Below are 21,886 nucleotides of genomic sequence, written 5' to 3' on the forward strand. Positions count from 1 at the left end.
ACCTAACTCACAGCCTGTAGGTTCATAATCAACTCAGTTCTGCTCCAGCCCAGTTCGAAGGCGCCTTTTCCGCACACTATGGATCCTTTGTGACTGGCTTCCGAGGCTCCAAAGCTATCATGGGTTTATGTAGTTTGGCCAATAGTTATTCAGTTTTATCCTCAAATGTCTTCACAGTTCCCAGATGTTTTACTCATATTTTTTTTCTGCCTTAAATCTTTTCACTAACCAAGCAGGGTAGTACACACGTGCGTGCATATATTTTTTTTAAAGATTTTATTTATTTATTTATTTATTTGAGAGAGAGAATGAGAGAGAGAGAGCACAAGAGGGGAGGTTTTTTTTTTACACATACTTAGGAGATGACTTCCACAGGACTCGCCATTGGTATAAAAGAATGGCATACCCATCTCCTTCTCCACCCCAAATCTCACTACAGTGCTTGGCTCAGGAATGTAAACACCTATGATGAATCAAACAAAGAAATATTCAAGTTTTTTGTTCAAGGAAATCCCTGGCAGTGATTGATTAATTAATTAATTAATTATTATTATTATTATTTTTTTACACATTCTTAGGAGATGACTTCCACAGGACTTCAAGACATAAGCAGTTTAACGGCACTTTTGATAGATGGAGGTGAAGGTGTCGAAAATTTTATTAACATTTAGTTTAAAAAGCTTTACACCTGTGCCATGCCAAGACATAGAAGGTTCTTAAAGAAGTTACCCGTTAGGGTTTGCTCCTTGGTTTAGGAGTCGTAGGGCCTTGGTATTGCTTTGTTAAGCGGTTTAAGAATTCATGATCTTGGTCCAGGGCTGGTAATACTGTGCCACTTTCTTCTCCCTCAGAAAAATGGTTCTCGATAATGTTCAAAGCAGTCAGGGCAACCTGAGGGTTCTCATGAAGTTGCAAAGCCTCAATTTTATCAATGCCACCCATTTCCTCTATCAGAAGACACAGGTTTTCCTTCTCTGAAAGCTTCTCTGCTGCCTGGAGGATAAAAGATGTCTGAGATGTCTGACTCGCCATTGGTATAAAAGAATGGCATACCCATCTCCTTCTCCACCCCAAATCTCACTACAGTGCTTGGCTCAGGAATGTAAACACCTATGATGAATCAAACAAAGAAATATTCAAGTTTTTTGTTCAAGGAAATCCCTGGCAGTGATTAATTAAGGCATATGTATCTTATACACATTTCTGTTAAAGGTGAAGTTCTGAAGGGTGTCTGGCTGGCTCCACATGGTGGAGCACGTGACTCTTGATCTCGGGGTTGTGAATTTGAGCCCCATGTTGGGTGTAGAGATTACTTAAAAATAAAATCTTAAAAGAAAAAAGGTGAAGTTCTGAGAAATAGGGTGTTTGACCCGTGTTGAAGCATTGAATTTACAACAGAAAGTAAGGGTAGATGATGATTCTTATTCTTTTTTTTTTTTAAAGATTTTATTTATTTATTTGAGAGAAAGAATGAGAGCGAGAGAGCACAAGAGGGGAGGAGCGGGAGAGGGAGAAGCAGACTCCCCACTGAGCAGGGAGCCTGATGTGGGACTCAATCCTGGGACTCTAGGATCATGACCTGAGCCGGTGGCAGTCACTTAACCAACTGAGCCACCCAGGCGCCCTGATTCTTATTCTTTTAAACAGAAATGGAATGCTTTGTGAAGCTACCAAAATTTTGAGATATATTGGATAAAACCCACAGATAAAAATGTAATATTGCTTCTTTAGGTGGAATATGCTTATTCAAAAAGTAGTTTAGACCTGTTTCATCAAATCTTACCTTCCGTCATTGATTCCAATTATAATCAATCATCCTATTTCATCTTATAAAATACTTAATCGTCTGTATGTTCTATTAACAAGAAACAAACTTATTTAAATATATGATAACAATTTAGCTGTTACCTTAAAAACGAGCAGGAGGGTACACAGATTTTCATATTTATTTTAAGGGATAAATGAACAAAAATGTTTGAAAACAATTGTTCTAGAGAACTGGGAGGAGCCTTTGGTTCCTACAGGGAGAACAAGAAGACAGGGAGAAGGGGAGACCTTGGGAAACTTGGGCGAGAGCACAAAGAGGTTGCCGAAGAATCCAAACATACACATCTACTTTGCAATTTTCCAAAAAGAGCAGTTCTAATGCCATTTGTTAAATCTAAATCTACCCTCTTCCAACCCCTCCATTTGAGATTGGGCAAAAAGAAAGGGAAGTGGAAATCAGCTTTATTGAGGTTTCCTTGGGCAGAGTAACAGTTTAGGATTGGCTAGTTTGAATAATTCCAGTTCCAAACATACAGAAGTGATCTCTGGTTGTCTGTACCTGGCCCTGGGATGATTTAAGCAGGGGAAATATTGACTTGGGGGGTAAGAGTTAGAGAAGGAGCTGGTTGGAGCTACAGACTTCTGATCGATCGGTTTGCATATGAAGTGCTCCCAGCCCAGTCTTTGCTATCTCTAAGAATTGGCTAGCCCTGGGAGGGACAGTTTCTCCCAGGCTAGCAAGCTTTGTAAGATGTCAAAATATCACAAAATAGAGAAAAATTTTAAAAAAATGATTACTGAAATTATTTGTTCGTATCTTTTGCTCACTTCTTAATTCAATTGTTTGTCTTCTTACTACTGAGCGGTAAGAGTTCTTCATAAATTCTGGATAATAGAGCTTCATCAGATTTGTGGTTTGCAAATATAGTCTCCCAACTGTGACATATCTTTTTGTTAACGATTAGACAATTTTTCTCTTTTTTTAAAGATTTACTTATTTATTTTAGAGAGTTGGGGAGGGGCAGAGGGAGAGAGAGAGAGAGAATCTCAAGCAGACTCCCCACTGAGCACAGAGCCCAATACGGGGCTCAACCCCAAGACCCATGAGATCATGACCTGAGCCAAAATCACAAGTGGGACACTTAACCTAATGAGCCACCCAGGTGCCCCTAGACAATTGTTCTTAAAGTCACCATATCTTTCCTTAGTATAAAATTGCTTACTTCATTATTCTTAATCCTGACTTACACATTGGAACCATTTGCACAATGAATATCTTTGCCTGCCCCCTCCAAAGATTCTGATTTCATTTGTCAGTGGACCCCCCTCCACCAATTGTTTTTTTCAAGATCCTTAAGTCTTTACTTGTGGAGCCAGAATTAAAAACTACCATGTTAGAGAAGGCATGTAACAAGACTCTCACAGGCATAGTTGAAGGTAGTCGAAGAGACTGACTTGTTTGATGTTCTCTCTTCCCACCAGTCAATAGCCCAGCCACCTGGTCGGGTCTCTTGCATATCAGGACCTGGTTACTTGTCCTCTGGATGCCTTCTTAGGTGCCAAGTCAAGTGTTTGGCCCTTTTACGTATATTATTAAATTTAATTCTCCCAAGAACTCTGAGGGAGTAGATATAATCCCCTCTCCAAGCAGATAAAAGGAATAAGGTTGAGAGAGACCAAGCAAATCAATTACAAATACACAGTTAATAGGGGGTAGGGACAGAAAACTTGAACTCTGTATTCTGACTCTAAAATCCATGTTCTTTCATCTCCCTCAATTTCACAACCACGAGGCCTCACTGGGTTGCGTCAGTGCTTTTCATTACGTGATGCCATTCTTCATCAGAGAACACCATCTCATGTCTTAGGGCTTGCAGAAAGAGCAGGGTATTTGAAGGGGAAAGGAAGGATACGGCTTCATGCAAAACTTCTTCAATAATTAATTCCCCAGTGCCTTTGAGATTTACTAAAGCAGACTTCTCACAAGAAGCCCGTAACTGTTAAAGGTGAAAAAGAAGCAGTGAGCCCCAGAAAATTGTCATGTTTAAGAAATTCACCCTCACTTCTAAAACTAGGCTACTGGGAGGAGAAAACTTTTCATTAAAAAACTCTTTCTAACCCAGAAGAAGGAAAAAAACTTCTATTAAGTAGAAGAGAAGGACGTAGATTTGGAGACAGCCTCCTAAAGTATTCTCCAGGGTCTCCTATGACATTTTCAATTTCTGTCAAGAAAGAAAATAGGGAGAAAAAGAGATCAAATTTTTTGAAGCCTCTCATTTAGAAAAATCTACGTAGGTCTTTAAGACTATAAATTTGGCAAAGAAAAAATAACGTCTTCTTCAAATTCTCCTAAATAATTTTCCAGAACCCCTAAAACCATCACGAAGACTCTTTAAAATCTTTAGAGCTCTGTTGACCAAGAAAGAATTCACTGACAATTTAAGCAAATAGGCATATATTTGGGCAATTACAACTGCAATCTGGGAGATAGAAATTCCAGTAGAAACTTGGATAAGGTTCCTGGGAAGACCAAGAGGGGGCAGAGTTGTACAGGCAAAAGGCTACGAGGGTAGCTCTCATTCAGGCCTCCCTTTGGTATTAAAAAGCAAACCCATCCTAGACTTTATGACTAAGCAAATACAAAGAAGATTCAGTTTCTCTTTTTAGCTAACTTATTATCAGTTTGGGTAATTGATGGTCAACCATAGTCTCATATTAGAATCCTATAGGGGAATTTTAAAAATGTATGCATATGCCAGGCCTCATTTCCAGAGATTTTGATTTAGTTGGTCTGGTATAAAGAATTAGCACTATTAAAAAAAAAAAATCTTCCCAGGTGATTCTTTCAAGTTATCCTTGTGAATGTAGCAGAGGTAATAAATCAATGGTTGCAAAGAATTGAGGATATGTATTAAGAAACTGTTAAGGCCAGAGAAAGACAAATACCATATGATTTCACTCATATGTGGAATTTAAGAAACAAAACAAATGAACATAGGGAAAGGGAAGGAAAAATAAAATAAGATGAAAACAGAGAGGGAGGTACACCATAAGAGACTCTTAATCATAGGAAACAAACTGAGGGTTGCTGGAGGGGAGGGGGGTAGGGGGATAGGGTAACTGGGGGATAGACATTAAGGAGGGCACATGATGTAATGAGCACTGGGTGTAATATGCAACTGATGAATCACTAAATTCTACCTCTGAAACTAATAATACACTATTTAACTAAATAATACACTAATAATACGATATTTAACTAAATAATACACTATTTAACTAAATTGAATTTAAATAAAATTTAAAGGACAAAAAACTGTTAAGGCCAATTTGACAGAATAGTTTTATGCTGTTGAATTTTATGGTAAAATATGTTTTTTAGAAAATTTTTATTTATTTATTTGTCAGAGAGAGAGATTGAGCACAAGCAGGGGGAGCAGCAGAGGGAGAGGGAGAAGCAGGCTCCCCGCTGAGCAGGGACCCCAAAGCGTTGCTCGATCCCAGGGCCCTGGGACCATTACCTGAGCTGAAGGCAGACCCTTAATTGACTGAGCCACCTGGGCGTCTCGATGGTAAAATATTTTGACTTGTATTTTATTTGCTTTTATTTTTATTTTTATTTCTTTTTCTAATTAATTGATTTGTAATTTACTAACATTTTGATCTATAATCAAGTGAAATTTTAAAACTGAGAATCATTATTAAAAGGGCTTAAATACCTTCAACATGGATTTTAAAGATTTTGCTGAAAATACAGGAAAGTCTTTTTCTAGCAGAAGGAGCAAATTATTTTTTCTTCTTGATGGAAGTAATAGTTGATGTAATATCAGAAGGGTCTTGGGCACCTGGGTGGCTCAGATGGTTAAGCGTCTGCCTTCAGCTCAGGTCATGATCCCAGGGTCCTGGGATCGAGTCCCGCATCGGGCTCCCTGCTCCTTGGGAGCCTGCTTCTCCCTCTGCCTTTCTCTCTCTCTCTCTCTGTCTCTCATGAATAAATAAATAAAATCTTTAAAAAAAAAAAAAGAAGGGTCTTGAGAAATTAACTGTACAGAGAAGTGTATACAATAGCATGAGCAAAGGCCGTATAGTCATACAGACCCCAGAGGGGGTCCAGAGGGCAGGAAGAGAAAGTGGTCAGGATGTTTATCCTTGCCATGTGGAAGTGGGTTAGCTTTGTACCTCTCTGGAAGGCCCCAGCGCCTGTCAGATGCCCCCTCCATGCCCTTCCTTTTGCTTGTATTATCTGCTCCCTTTACTTACCTCTCAAGTAAAGGGGTTGCCAACCATTACGCACTTTCCTTAAATCCTACCCACATTTTAAATTCTTGCCAAATTACCCCGTTTAAGGTTGATGTCTGTTCCAAACAGGACCCTGACAAGCACAATCTCCACATTTTAATACTTAAAAAAAAGACAACACCCATACATTTCCCAGTTTCCTTATTTGCTTGAATGCAAACATGAACTAGGTTCCACCAATCAGATGCAACCTTCTGGGATTTGCATTTGGAGCTGAGTTTTGCAGGGATATGAGTAGGATACAGGGCATCCCATTCTGCTGTCATAGATTATTGTAGAGGGTGTGTGTCAGTGAAGTTCATTCAGGGAAGAGGAATCACTATGAGTATATGAAATAAGGATTTATTGTAGGAATTGGACAGTTCACAATTGGAAGAAGGGCTGGGGCAGTAAAGATCCCCTCCAACACTGGAAGATCAAGGAAAAGGCCAGTGGTTCTGCAGTCCTGGGACAGGTGAACAAGTCAGACCTTGTGGGAAGCCAGGCACATCCAGCTGCTGGAATGGGACCCTGAAAGGCTGGTGTTGAAGTCTATGGAAAGCTGTTCCCTCACCTTGGCTGTCATCTCTGGGTTCACAGCAAAGAATTTGATGGTGGGCCTGCGATTGCTTTGCTGTTGGTAAGAACTGCCAGCTGTGGGGCAGGACTGGGAATGGGGCCAGAAAGAATGAGTACAAACTGGATCCCCTCGGCACCTCTGTGTCTGTCTCACACGTGGTCTCTAACCCCAGTGACCTTGAGAGAGCAATGGCTGCCGCTTCACTTCTAACTTTCCAAATCTCTTCCCTATTTCTCTTATGGTCCCCTCTAACCCAGAGCCATACCATTGTTCTGCAGTCTTTCCGTGAGTTTTTTGGGTCTGCATTTCCATCAATGGTCACTAGATGACAGCAGGATACTGATTAGATTCCAGTGGGCTGTTAATCTGCAAAATCACGGGCAGCCGCAGATTTGGTTTGGATGCTGAGTTGGCTGCATTCGGAAGACGTCCAGAGAGGGTTTGGCAGATCTCTATGAAGTTTTCCCCTGCGGCCCCAGGGTTATGCCAACTTGTCAGTGACATTTTGACGTTACCTGGACTGTCATGTAACTCCACCTGGCCTTGTTGGACAGGCCACAGCAGCAGGAGAGTTCGTTAGCATGATTCAGGTGGTGTCCCTGGAAAATGGTGACCATCTGATCAGCAAGGCTTCTGAGAGGGATACGGCATTCATTTTGTCAGTTTTACCTGCAACTGAATTCTTGCCCCAACTGGAAGCTTCTTGCTCCAACTGGCACCTGAAGATACAGAGTTTCTAGTCAATAATTATCAACTAAGGATGATTATTCTCTTCAAAAGAAAAGGAAATCCTCTATTTGAGAAACAAAGCATGGGTGTCATCAGTTGTAAAACAAAAGGCTTGTTGATATAATCTGCCATACAAAGAGATTTATTAGAGAAATAAATCTTACAATTTCACCTCTGCGTTCTCTTTTTATAAAATATTTGGTAATTAAAATTAAACACCAACAAGGGTATATAACATGTAAAGTATAAAGAATAAAATAAAAGCCTCAGCCTCTTGAAAGAAGAATGACTGATTCATTCAGCAAGCTGCAGGAAATCTGTAAAGACAGAAATGCATAAGGATAAACTTAGTCATTGGCCTCTCCTTGTTCTCCCTGTTGGCCAGGCATTTTTCTGCATTTCACTTTATCCAGCTTAACTTAAATGGTTTATATTTTTAATAACACCTTCCGCAATTCTCTAAACTCCTATGCCCTCTTATCTTTTCGTCCATGTCTGGCAAAATCTTTATCCTGGATAAACCCAACTACGTGCTCCATTCATGTCTACAAAAGCACAGCTGAACCATGATGACAGAAGTCACACAACAGAGAAGATTGTCCCTACTACAAACTTGTGATTATTGACTTCAGTCCTGCTGGATTTATCTGGGCAGTTCACAGTCTTGCTCTACGAGGCTATTTCCTTAAACTTCCAATCTTCCTGGCTCCCCTCTGTATCCCCTCAAGCACCCCAAAACCTTCCCCTTTGCTCTAAGTCATTACCTCATCCCTTACTTCACAAAGAAAATAGAAGCAATCAGGGAGGCTTTCTTCCCACTTCCAAACATTCAAACTCAGCCTCCACCATACTCTGTATCCCTGTTACGCTGACACAGAACTTTATACTGGGCAGTCCTGTCCATGCATTACACTTTATCATCATAGTAATCATGTGAAGTGGGTCTTATAATTTCTTTTTCTAACTTTTTTAAAATTACAAAAGTAATCTCGCTTATAGTGCTTGCGCTTTTCCGGGGTCTCCTTTTAGCATTTTATATTCCCTGGGGCCTGATAGCCTTGACTGAAAATGTTTAGCTGGGGGAGACATATAAACCTAGGGCCTAGTTTGTGCCATCTTAGATTAGTTAGAAGTGGTGTTGTGTTGAGGAATAAAGCAATCGGGGCTGGACCACTCATTTATCTCCTAGGACTACTGCTCAGGGAAGAGAGGCTGCCTCCCTTTATTGTAACGACTTAGTCCATGGTTGTGGAGGGTGGGGAGTGCGGGTGGATCCCTGATGACATAGAAAGGTGATGAAAGGGAGAATGTTGGCCCTTATCGGCTCCAGCCTGTAGCTGAGTTCTTACACTAACCAATGTACCCAACACCCCTGCCTGACACTTGGATGGAGCTGCTACCCAAGGCATTGCAATAGCCAATGGGCTTGTCTAGGAAATGTGGGGAGATCCAGGAGAAGAACTAATGAAGCCCTCTCTGGCCCATGCTTGTCCCTTGCGTCTGGCCTTCATCTACTCTAACCTACACATCCCCCTCCCTTCCATGAAGTTATCCCCTCCAGGCACGTTCTCCAGGACCCGTGTGCTTCCCACAGTTGGGGTTAGCATTGGGACACACCAACTGCCCTCTAGCTTTAGCACCACATATGTGGTTGGTTGTAGGGGAGGAAGCCACAGGCCATGCTGGTTAGGAACTGGCGATACTGCTTTCTAATATGCTTTATTTTCAGTTCAGAATAACTTGAAAACATTTTTTATATCATTAAATATAACTGTCCCAATTTGTGTGCAAGTGGCTTCTTTGGGGGGGGGTGATCTCAGGAGGGACACGTGGAGAAAGTGGTAAAAGTGAGACAGGGTGACAGTGAGAAGGATAAAAGTGGACAGTGGACAGGATAAAAGTGGGAGCAGCTGTGGCTCGAGGCCCCCAGAGCCCAATGAGTAAGTGCTTAGAAAATACCTCTGAGTTTGGTCCTGGAGGGAAGAAGGATGGAGCATTTATTCATCCACTTCCTTTCTCCCTGCTTTGCCCCTCAGGGGCTGTTACTCCCCTATACTGCCAGTTACTCCTGCTGGCCAGGAGTAAGCTCTCGGGTGCCATCAAGAGCCTCAGGCAAAGAAGTGAGAAGAGGCCCTGGAGGTGGGCACCCCACCATGTTGGAAACTGTCCACGGCAGATGCAAGTAAACTCATGGGGTTCAGGGGACGGGGGATGGGGACCAACCATGCTTGCTGACTACAGAGGGACTAAAGTAGTGGGAGGATAGCTTAGGAAAAGGATAATAATCAGACCCTTCGTGGGGTTTTTCATTTTGTTTTGTTTTGTTTTTAAAGATTTTATTTATGTATTTGAGAGAGAGAAAGAGAGAGAGAGCACAAGCAAGGGGAGCAGCAGAGGGAGAGGGAGAAGCAAGCTCCTCGCTGACTGGGGAGCCCGATGCAGGGCTCAATCCCAGGACACTTAATCGACTAGCCACCCAGGTGCCCCCAGACCCTTTGTGTTTTAAGAATTAAAAACAAAAATGCAGACATGGTTTTGACATTACGAAGAGACCATAACCAGAACCCAGTCCTGCCCCAGTACTTCTGGCCTAAGAGAAACCCTGAGAGGTGTCTGTATATGAAAAATGGAAGGAGCTGAGCACCAAAAACTCCTCTCCCAAGGAGCCCAAGTGGGGGACAAACTTGGCTGGGAAGGCACTGAGGGGAGGGACCATCCCCTTTCAAAGGACAATGTACCTCTACAGAGATTTATGTCAGGATTAAATGAATTATATGGATTTAAAAACACTTTTTATTTTGAAATAATTCTGGACTTCCAGGAAAGTTGCAAAATAGTAGAGGAAGTCCCATATGCCCTTCACTCAGCTTCCCCTAATGTTAGCAGCATACTACATAATCATAATTATTAAAGCCAATAAATTAACATTGAAACAATAATATTGACTAAACTGCAGGTCTTATTTAAAAATTTTTAAAGATTTTATTTACATAGGGGCGCCTGGGTGGCTCAGTCATTAAGCATCTGCCTTCGGCTCAGGTCGTGATCCCAGGGTCCTGGGATCGAGCCCCACATCGGGCTCTCTGTTCAGCGGGGAGCCTGCTTCTCCCTCTCCCACTCTGCCTGCTTGTGTTCCCTCTCTCACTGTCTCTCTCTGTCAAATAAATAAATAAAATCTTTAAAAAAAAAGATTTTATTTATTTATTAGAGAGAGAGAGGGAACACAGCACGGGGAAGGGCAGAGGGAGAAGCAGACTCCCCGCTGAGCAGGGAGCCCAATGTGGGACTCAATCCCAGGACCCTGGGATCACGACCTGAGCCGAAGGCAGACGCTTAACAACTGAGACACCCAGGCGCACCCCCCATTTTTTTAGCTCTTATTTAAATTTTGTCAGTTTCCTCACTAATGTCCTTTTTCTACTCCATTCAGGAACCCACTTTGCATTTAGTTGTCATGCTTCCTTCATCTACTCTAATCTGTGGACTTCAAAGAATATATTCCGTATCTTTCTCCTAGAATGCTACTGTCATCAGTCCTGGTATTTCTGAATTGGACAGCACCAAAGAAGTTTTTTCCAATATCTTACTCTACCATTTTGACCTTTCCAGAAAGGAAATGCTCTTTGACTTTTGATATTTACATTTACTCTGCTCTAAATTGAATTATTCTTCATTGATACCTCATGAAGTTTGTAGACAAAAATCAGATATGTTTCCTTTGTTCAGTGTTGATAAATTCTTTATACTTTGCTTTTATTTGTTGTTGGATTTTTTTTGTTTTGAATTCTTTTTTTAATTATTATGTTAATCACCATACATTACATCATTAGTTTTTGATGTAGTGTTCCATGATTCATTGTTTGTGTATAACACCCAGTGCTCTATGCAGTACATGCCTTCTTTAATACCCATCACCAGGCTAACCCATCCCCCCACCCCCTCCCCTCTAAAACCCTCAGTTTGTTTTTCAGAGTCCATAGTCTCTCATGGTTCATCTCCCCCTCCAATTTCCCCCCTTCATGTTTTGAATTCTTTTAAATTCATTTATAGGAGGAGTCTTCTACAAAGTCCCCAAATAGTTTCAGAAGAGTGAATACACTTTTTGTAGCATAAAAAGCAGGTTTCGCCTTTCCTACCAATGAAATAAAATATATCTAATTGCCATTTTTTGTGCTTTTGGAGTTCAAAATATCCCCTAGTTGATTTTCATTGTAGCAAATCTCTTATTACCTTCATAATCTTCTACATGTTTTACCTAAAAACAACTTTGAAATTCATAAAATATAAAAGTACTCAATTAAAATTTTTTGTTTCTATTATAATTTTTTTTTTTAAATAAAAAGGGGCCTTAGAGCACAAATGTAATTCCAAGGGCATAATTATATGTGATAACTTATATGGTCACCAGATGTCACTCTTGCTCCATGCCATATTCCAACCTACTGTTATGCCATCCAGTAAACTTTTATACACCAATCAACTTTTAAAAATTTGTAGAAGTTAAGCTACCACAGAATATATGGTAGTTAGCCATTTTATGGTGGTTTTACAAGTGTGATATGGAATGAAACCTATGTACTTCAGCTTACAGGCCAGATTATTCTTGTGTCAGTCTTGCCTACTCACTTTCAGAATCAAATGTTCTAGTGGAGAAGAAACTTAAACACTGCTCAGCAGCTAGAAGAAAAAAATATATATATACATATAAATTAGTTGTTAAAACAAAACTATTAAGACTTCTAGGTTAAGATGCTGAATAGAGTCAATGATATTGTAATAGAGATATATGGGGCAGATGGTAGCCACACTTGTGGTCAACATAGCATAATATATAAACTTGTCGAATCACTATGTTGTGCACCTGAAATTAATGCAACACTGCGTGTCAACTATACCAAAATTAAAAAAAAAAAAAGATGCTGACTGAGATAAGATGGTGCATCTAATTTAATTCCTTACCTAAACCATATTAAAACTACAGACAAGATATATTTTAAATAATCAAAAACTCAATGTGGTGACAACCTGATAGGAGAAAACAGCAACAAAATTTTGTAGGGTGGAAATCAGATGGTTGAGAGCAAACTAACTGGAAGACCAGATCTCAAGCTAACAGCCTAGAAGGCTGAGAACAAATACAATTCCCAATAAACTCCAGAGTCTTGAAAAAGCTCTAGAATTGTTAGTTCCAGGTACCTTTGGAACTGGATGTGAAGTGTGCCAGGTTGTGGAGGTGTGTGTGTGTGTTGGAGTCATGCTATAATAAAAAGGATGGGTGAATGCTGTTTGTTAGATTTTAAAATTTCCTCCTTTCCTTGGCTGTGTGCAACTGCTCATTGTCCATCTGGATAGAAGACTAGAGGTTTATTTCTAGAGAGTGTAAAACAGGATCTCTGCACAGGGGGTGATGGGGAAGGGCATTTTAAGCACAGTTGAGGGAACATGGCTACAATGCCAAAAACACAGGGAATGAGTTACCATATACTTAGTGTTGAATGCAGAACCCTTACTTGGCCTCCAGAAGAGTCAGCCAGACTGTCATTCTCCAGGCAGGGTCAGAAGATTCTTGGAAATATGACTAGGCAAAAATGAAATACCTAAATATAACAACACCAGGGCTTTCCTAACAAATGACTCGTCCAGATAAACTTTAAGAGAAGCCCATAGTTGATAGGTCTCATTCACATGCCCAGAGCTTCTTAATGAGCTTTTTAGTTCCCTATATCTTAATCAATGGCAGACAGCCAAGGATTCCAGGTTTATGAGGAAAGCTAACAAAGAAAATAAGGACAAAAACAAACAGAAAACAGCAGCTTGGAGGAAAGAGAAGCTATCCAGGTAGAAGAAAACTTAAAAAACTAAACTAAACTAAACCAAACCCAAATCAAAATATCTTTAATATTCTCGGAGAGATAAAATGTTATAACTATGAAACAAGAAGAGGAAGCTAAAAAATTTATAAAGAACAACAACAACAAAAAAGAAGATTTGGAAATTAAACACATTATAGCAGCGGGAAAAATCTCAATAGAATGTTGGAAGATGAAATTGAGACAATGTCCCTGTAAGCAGAGCAAATATATAAAGAGATGGAAAATAGGAACGAAAAGATAAGAAAATTAGAGGAATAGTCCAGGGAATCCAATGTCCAAATAATAGGAATTTCAAGAAGAGAAAAAAAGAGAGAACAGAATCATTCAAAAAATCGAAGGATGTGAGTTTCCTGATTGAAGGGGCCCAAGAAGCATCAAGGACAACAGATGAAAATAGGCAAATAGACCTGAAAGGCAGTGAGATTGGCTAAAATTCTCACTGTGGTGTTCACTGACTCATCTGGTCAACAAGCTACCTGGCATCCAGCTTATTTTCTCTGCCAACTGGAGAAGCTGCTTCCCATGGGATCAGTGACTTCTGTTCCCTGGAAAAGGGGGTGTTATCCCTTTCCACAGACCCCATCATCCCCAAGTACAAGCAGCTAGTATTCTCACACAACTCCTATAAAAGCTGACACCCCCAAACCAGGCTATGTAGTCCCTTCCCCTTGAGTCTAGGCTGGCCTAAAAGACTTGCTTGACTAATAGATTGCTGTGGGCATTTGATGTCCAAGGCTAAATCCTAAGAAGCCTTGCCACTTCCACCCAGGTCTTTTGGAACACTTGCTTGTGGAATCCAGCTACATGCTGGAGAGAAGTTCAAGCAGCCCTGTGGAAAGGAACTGAGGCTCCCCTGAAAATTGTAGCTAGCCTTCTAGACAGCAGTAAGTACCAACTTGTTGGCCATCGAAGTGAGCTAACCTGGAAGTTGAATTGCCAGCCTCAGCCAAGCCACCTCAAAATAGCTGGAGGAAGCAGAAGTGGAGTATATCTACCAAGTCCTGACCAAATCACAAGTTCATGAGCAAATAAATGATTGGTGTCACATTTTTTCCTTTTAATCTGATAATGTGGTGAACTTCATAAGTAGATTTTCTGATATTAAACTCCTATGTTCTTGGAACGTACCCTTTTCTATCTTGATGCACTCCCACCATTTGGACACTGTTCTGAGCATCATCATCACTTACGGAAAAAAACGAATTTACCAAACAAGTTAATAACGTAAAAAATGCATGAAAGATGTTTCACCTGTTTCAGAAAATCTCAGACATATGGGTAGAACATCATTAAGTAGTCCAGAGCAATTCCTGGCTGGCAACGCTGAAAAATACAGTTTGCTTTATTTTACATAATTAGAATTTTCTTTAATTTGGAACACTTCCTCCAAACGAGCTAGTTTCTCCTATATTTTACAGCTATTTTGAAGGTTGTGTTTGAAGTTCAGTTTTTCCATTTGTCTTTTTTGTGATTCAACTTAGGGACTTGATTATGGCATTCCATTTAGAAAACAACTGAGGCTTCACTAATCTGAAATGATCCAAGGTGGGACTGTCTCTCTCTCTTGCTCTTTCTCACTCTCTCTCTCTGTCTTATACCACTGAACATTTCATTTAATGAATGTAATCAACTGTTTATGTAAAAATGGAGAAACACAATGAACCTTGAAAGGCCTTTGAAAATGAAAAATAAGCAAAAATAAAAGTAACAAGGCAACCTAGAGGCTTGGGGCTGCTCTAGTTAGAAAAATTTATCAAGTGAGGGGCACTTGGGTGGTTCAGTCAGTTAAGCGTCTGGTTCTTGATTTCAGCTCAGGTCTTGATCTCAGGGTTGTGAGTTCAAGACCCACATTGGGCTCTAGCATGGAGACTACTTAAAACAAATATTAAGTGAAAAGATGTTTTCCTGCTTTTCAAATATAACAATATTTAGGAGAGAACCTCCTACTCATCCCCCCACTCTCCAACTCCTACCCCAGCCACACACACACACACACACACACACACACACACACACTCTCACTCACTCCCCTATACTTCCCACCCCCTTTAAGGTAATGCTCTTTTAATCAGTTCCCCAAAGCATTCTTTCTAAGATGGAACTGATGGACCCTCCCCTTCCTCCACCACCCTATCATCACCATCCTTAAGAAACTTACTTTCTAGGAAAAAGAGAGAGAGAGAAAGAGAGAGAGAGAGAGCTTAGCAAATTCTTTTTGGGTGCATTTCCATTTCTAAGGTTTTTCAATAAGAATTTCCTCTAGAAGATCACCTGCTTGGAAAATTTACTGAAGTCCCAAATAGTGAGGGACCAGCATTTATTGCCAGAAGTGACACTAGCAGAGAGTAGAGTTCCCAGCTGGGAAGCCGTCATTATGTAAATGTATCTTTGTGACAGCCCTTGGAGGAGGACAAACGACTTGTCAGTGACTTCTTAATCAGCTTGTCTCTAGCAATAATAATCTAATCACTGGTCACCTAATTAAAAATGAAAGAAATTAGTGCCTTTCCAAACACTGAGCTTCTAGAATCTCAGGTTACAGACTGTCATTAAGTAGAGAGCTGTCAGCTGTTTGCATGTCACACCACAGAGAGGCAGAACTTTGTGAGGTGCCTCATGCTCATGTCTGTGATTTGATGACACTCGCCATCATTCATTGAATGCATTGATCTGGATGATTTGCTGCTATGCGTCCCTCATTCATGATTTCCACCACTAGTATTCACTACAGGTTTACTGTATGCTAAGGGATATGTCCTGGGGATATAAAGATGAATAAGAAACCGTTCCAGCATTTGGAATATATCACTGCAAGGGAAACAAATACAAAAATATGTAACTATGAACTACTTTGATCAAGCTGTATTAGAGATAATGAATATGCATGCATATTACATACTGTGGAAGAGGCAAAATAGTGGCCCATTGGAACCAGTCCACAGAATCTGAGATCCTTTTATTTGGGGCATATGCTCCTCAGGTTACCAAAAACTCCACCATATCCTATTCTTTGAAACTTAGTCTGCTTCTTTCATTTATGTTATATGCCTGGTCCTTGTTAAGCTCTTGAGTTTGAGATCCTGGCATAGAGACAGGATCGACAGATACCTGCTGCGAGATGCTATCTTATAATTGATTTAAGTACTGTTCTTTTAAATGAGCTTTAAAGAAAATTTTTTGTAGTGTGTTAAAAAATTCTTAATTACATTCCTCTCAGGTATGGAAAAAAATACCTCACTAGCCACCTGTGCTGCATGGCAGGGAAAATAAACAAAATTTAAACTTGTCAATCAATTGTATCAAATAGTATCTGTTTTCATTTTAATTGTCTTTTGAGGATGTTCATTTTCTTTGGGCTCAGTGCTCAATCTTTTATTTCTCTTCCTTCTTACCTGCTTCTCTTCAGATAATGTTAGGTGTTTTGGGGGACTTTCTTGACTCTGGGATGATAGGGAGAAAAATATCCTCAGACTCATTGCTGGTCTTGCTGCCAAGTGGCTGCTTGGCTGCCCCAGACCACTGACTATGGAAGGGAAGCTAGTCCCTGGCCTGTTGTGAGCTATTTGGGCACAGGTACCACTGCTGAGTCCTTGATCATAATCATCTGTCCTTGGGTCCAACATTTCCATTCACGGTGGCCTCTTTCTCCTGACCTCAGGCTTTTGCTCACGTATAGTCAGCTGTCTTAGCACTTTTAGGCTACATTTGGACACTGAAAACTTCTGGATCCCCTGAAATTCATGAACAGATTGTTGTTTTAATTGTACTGGGATCAAAGAATATAGTTTATGTGGCATCAATCATTTGAAATTTGCTGGGACCAGCTCTAAGATATTGTTTGTGATCAATTTTAATAAATATTGCATGTGGGGTGGAAAAGAATATGCTTTTCTTTTTTTTCTTTTAAAGATTTTATTTGTTTGAGAGAAAGAAAGAACACAAGTCGGGGGAAGGGCAGAGGGAGAGGACAAGCAGGCTCTATCCCAGGACCCTGAGATCATGACCTGAGCCGAAGTCAGACACTTAACTGACTGAGCCACCCAGGCGCCCCAGAATATGCTTTTCTTTCTTTCTTTCCTTCCTTCCTTCCTTCCTTCCTTCCTTCCTTCCTTCCTTCCTTCCTTCTTTCTTTTCTTTCTTTCTTTCTTTCTTTCTTTCTTTCTTTCTTTCTTTCTTTCTTTCTCTCTTCTTTCTTTCTTTTCTTTCTTTTTCTCTCTCTCTTTCTTTCTTTTTTAGATTTTATTTATTTATTTGTCAGAGAGAGAGACCACAAGCAGGGGGAGTGGCAGGCAGAGGGAGAAGCAAACTCCCTGCAGAGCAAGGAGCCTGATGTGGCACTGGATCCCAAGACCCTGGGATCGTAACCTGAGCTGAAGGCAGACACTTAAAGGACTGAGCCACGCAGGCATCCCGAGAATATGCTTTTCTAATGTTTGAGTGTATATTAGATTTTTATTCCTGTGTAACAAATTAACACAATCTAAGGGACTTAAAATGACATCCATTTTTATTATCTCACATTTGTATAAGTTGGAAGTCTGGACATGGCTTCTCTGTTCAGGGTGTCATAAGACTGAGATCGAAGTATCTATTAGCAGTGTTCTCATCTGCAGCTCAGGGTCTTCCAAACTCATTCAGGTCATTATAGAACTGAGGTCCTCATATTTTGGCTGGCTGTTGGCCAGGGGTTGCTTTCAGCTCCTAGAACTCCCTCTGGTCCTAGCCATGTGGTCCTTTCACACAAGCAGGTTACTTTTTTTAAAGCCAGGAGGAAAATCTCTGTCCAGTCTGAAAAGCGGGAGTCCTATGTAACATAATATAATCAAATAAGTAACTATCTCATCATATCCATGGGCTCTGCACAAGCTAAAGGGGAGGGGATTATACAAGGCAAGCACATAAAGGGGTGGGAATCTTCGGGACCACCTCAGATTCTTCCTACTGCAGAGTGTAAGGATCTTTATATGTTGATTAAATCTAGCTTTTTAACTGTGCATTCAAATCTCTTTTATGCTTATTTTTTTTTTGTCTGCTTGATGTATTTTAATCACTAATGCAGTTGTGTGGAGTATGGGTGTATCTGTTTCTTCTTGTAGTTCCATCTTTTTTCTTTTTCTCCTGTTTTATATATTTTGAGAACATTTTATTAGGTTTGTACAGTTTAAATTTATATCGACTCTCTTTAACTCTAACAATGGCTTTTGTCTTAAAATCTATTTTGTTTGATATTAATATAGAAAGTTGAACTTTCATCTTGTTAGCATTTGCCATATATATGTATATATATGTATGTGTGTGTGTATATATAGTCAATCTTCAGGCACCATGTACCTTCTTTTTTTGGTGTGTGTCAGTTATCTCTTGCTCCTTAACATGCAGCTCCAAAATTTAGTAGTTTATTAGAGCAACTACTGGATTTGTTCATGTTTCTGTGGGTCAGCAATGTGTGCTGGACTCAGACAAACAGTTTTTCTGCAGGTCTTGCCTGGAATTATTCATGTGGTTACAAGTCACCTGGCAATTTGACTGGCACTAGCTGGTTCAAGATCCTTTTAGGTCTGGCAGTTACTGCCAGCTATTGACTGAGCCGCTCTCTCCATATAGTCTCTGGTCTTCAAGAATGATGCCTGGGCTTCTTCATGTGGTGTTGGCATGTGAAAACTGAGAGCAGAAGTTGAAAGGTTCCTTGGGGCAGGCTTGGAAATTCATAGGTTACTTCTCTCATACTCTCACTGTGTTCAGCCAATGGCTAGGAACAGATGGAGGCTCTCTGGCCTTGGTGTGAACCTTGCAAGGATCAAGAGGCATATTAGTCAATAATACTCCTCATGGCAGTTTCTCTGAGAAGGAAGAATGAGCAGCACTCCTCCATGGCCACCACATAGATATGGTTTAATACAATAATTAAAAATGTTTCAGACTTTTGCTATTAGTGAGAAACCTTGTTATTGACTTCTATTTTGAGTTTTCAATGCCTGTGATGTCCTCTCACATGTATCATTTAAAGGATTCAAAATAAGAAAGAATGAAGATATACCTATTGGGTAGGGATTCACCTTTAAAAAACCAATTGTCTTAACCATTGATCAATTGACTTGCACAGAAAATATAAATTTGTTTCTGATTTTTGGAGGAATTCAAGTACACTTTTCTTCTAAATAACTAAGCTCTAAATGACTATCATTAAAACAATGTAGGGTCATCTGGCTCAGTCAGTTAATTGTCTGCCTTAGGCTCAGGTCATGATTCCAGGGTCCTGGGATGGAGCCCCATGTCGGGTTCCCTGCTCAGTGGGGAGCCTGCTTCTCCTTCCCCCTCTGCCCCTCCCCCTGCTCATTCTCTGTCTCTCTCTCAAATAAATAAATAAAATCCTTAAAATAAAATAAAATAAAACAATATAATTATATAGTGAAGATTTTAAAAGACATTAAAACAACAATTAACTTCTGTTTATCAACTCTATTTTTCAGCCTAAGGGTGTAGTCTTCAGAGTGATATTCATTCTGATTCTCTCCCTTCTGCAACACAGTCCATTGTCTTCAAAATTTGTCTTTCTTTCTTCAATTTTTAGCTGGGCATATGGCTGCCACTAATGAAGACTAGTTGTAGCTGTATAACTAAGTTCTGGAAAATGGGATTTTGGTGAAAGTAATATATGTGACTTCCAGAAGTGTCTGTAAAGAGAAGATGAATGTTCATCTCCTCCTCTTCTCTTTCCTATTGGCTTAATGTAGATAGACAAGAGAATCGGAGCTGGAGCAGCCATTTTGAATCAAGTGATAGCTGCAGGATGAGGTTGAAAGAGCAGCAAGGTAAATGAAGTCTAATTCTATCATTCCAATCTAGATCATAGATCTGGACATTTCGAAGAGAGAAAAATAAAATTCTATTGTGCTTAAGCCATTGTTATTTTGGGGCTTCTGTCACTGGTTGCTAAAGTGAATCCTAAGCAATTCTTTTTTATTTGCTTGTTTTTGCTCACTATTTTATCCCCAACATCTGCTATGAGATGTGATGGGAGCTGAACTGTGAAAGAGAGCCATCTAGCAGAATAAATGTGATGGACTTTCTGTAGCCTGGGAAGAGGGATGTAAAAATATGAGTCAAAATTAAGGACAAAAGCATCTCTGGCACAAAACATACAGTCAATAAATATTTGTTGAGTGAATTAATGAATATAACAGGTAGTTGTCATATTTTTCAATCAAATATTATACCTGTCTAGAAGATCTTGTTCCTATACCAGTTAGTCAACTCCTACTAAATCTCTCAAGAACCAGCTTAACTGTGACTTGTTTCCCCAGCTTCTCCTGACATTAGGTAGTGCCTACCTCCCTGAGTATGTCTCTGCATCCCTTATATCTAGCTCTGCCATCATGTTATCATATTGGAACTTCAGAACAGTGCCCATGACTTTTCATTTTTGTGTCCTTAGTACTCAATATGATGGCTGGAAGGACAGAGGAGAAGCAAGGAAGCAATTCTTCCAAATGTACAAAAATTGATATAGGACTTTCCTCTGAAGATTTGCTTTCTCTGCAATTTAGGAACTGCATATATATATAGAGAGAGATTTATTTTAAGGAACCGGCTTATGAAATTGCAGGTGCTGGCAAATCTGAAATCTGCAGGACAGACTGGCATGCTGGGGACCCAGGAATTGAGTTGATGCTGCAGTCTCACATCTCAAGGCAATCTACTTGCAGAATTCCTTCTTCCTTCTTTTCTTTTAAGACCTTCAGCTCATTGAATGGGACTTATTACAGAGGGTAATTTGCTTTACTCAAAGTCTATTGATTTAAATACTAATCATACTTGAAGAATACTTTCATAACAACATCTAGATTGGTGCTTGATCAAAAGCTAGGGTACCATGGCCTAGCCAATTTAACACATAAACTTAACCATCAGAGGAAGTGTAAAGAGAAGTGAGTTTATTTAATAATTTTAAGTTCAAGTAATACTATTTAGATGACCTTTGCCAGGAAAATTGCATTTATTATTCAGTATTATAGCAGGTCACCATGAAGCCAGAAAAAACTATTGATTATGACAAATGAGAGAGAGGTCCTATAGAAAACAATCAGAAAATATAATCAGATGTGTTTGATAACCTCACATTCATTATTACTGCTTACACAAAGAAAGTTCACTCTCACAGAGCATTTCCTATGTAATAGAATTAAGCCAAGCTCATGTGAACCAAGAGTTGTGGGAGAAAAGCAAAAAGAATATGCGCATCAGCAATTTCACTTAATTAAAAGATTTTTACTATTATTAATCAAGAATTTGAAAACCCTGAAGATACAATACTTCTTTGCCCAGGACAAGATGTCCTATTCATAGTCCAGATGAAAACTATATAAAAAGGAGGAAGGGTGGAAGTGATCCTTAGTATGTGTTGATCTAGATTAATGGTTGCAGTGTGCAATGTTGTAAATTTAACTTTTCTTGCTGTTTGTGCATTAAAGGGTACTCAATTGGCCCAAAAGAATTAATGCAACTTCTAAAAGTAGGCCAACTAATTTATAGGCAATAGCTTACATACCAGGAAAACTGGATCAATAAGTAATGTTGTATTTATTTTCAAGAAACCTAGCAATATTTTTCTCAGTGAAAAACGAGCAGGGATGAAGTCAATCATAAAGTGCTTTTTTTT

The sequence above is a fragment of the Mirounga leonina genome, unplaced genomic scaffold, assembly GCF_011800145.1.
Source record: "Mirounga leonina isolate KUSES-001 unplaced genomic scaffold, KU_Mleo_1.0 Mir_168, whole genome shotgun sequence".
Lineage (NCBI taxonomy): Eukaryota > Metazoa > Chordata > Mammalia > Carnivora > Phocidae > Mirounga > Mirounga leonina.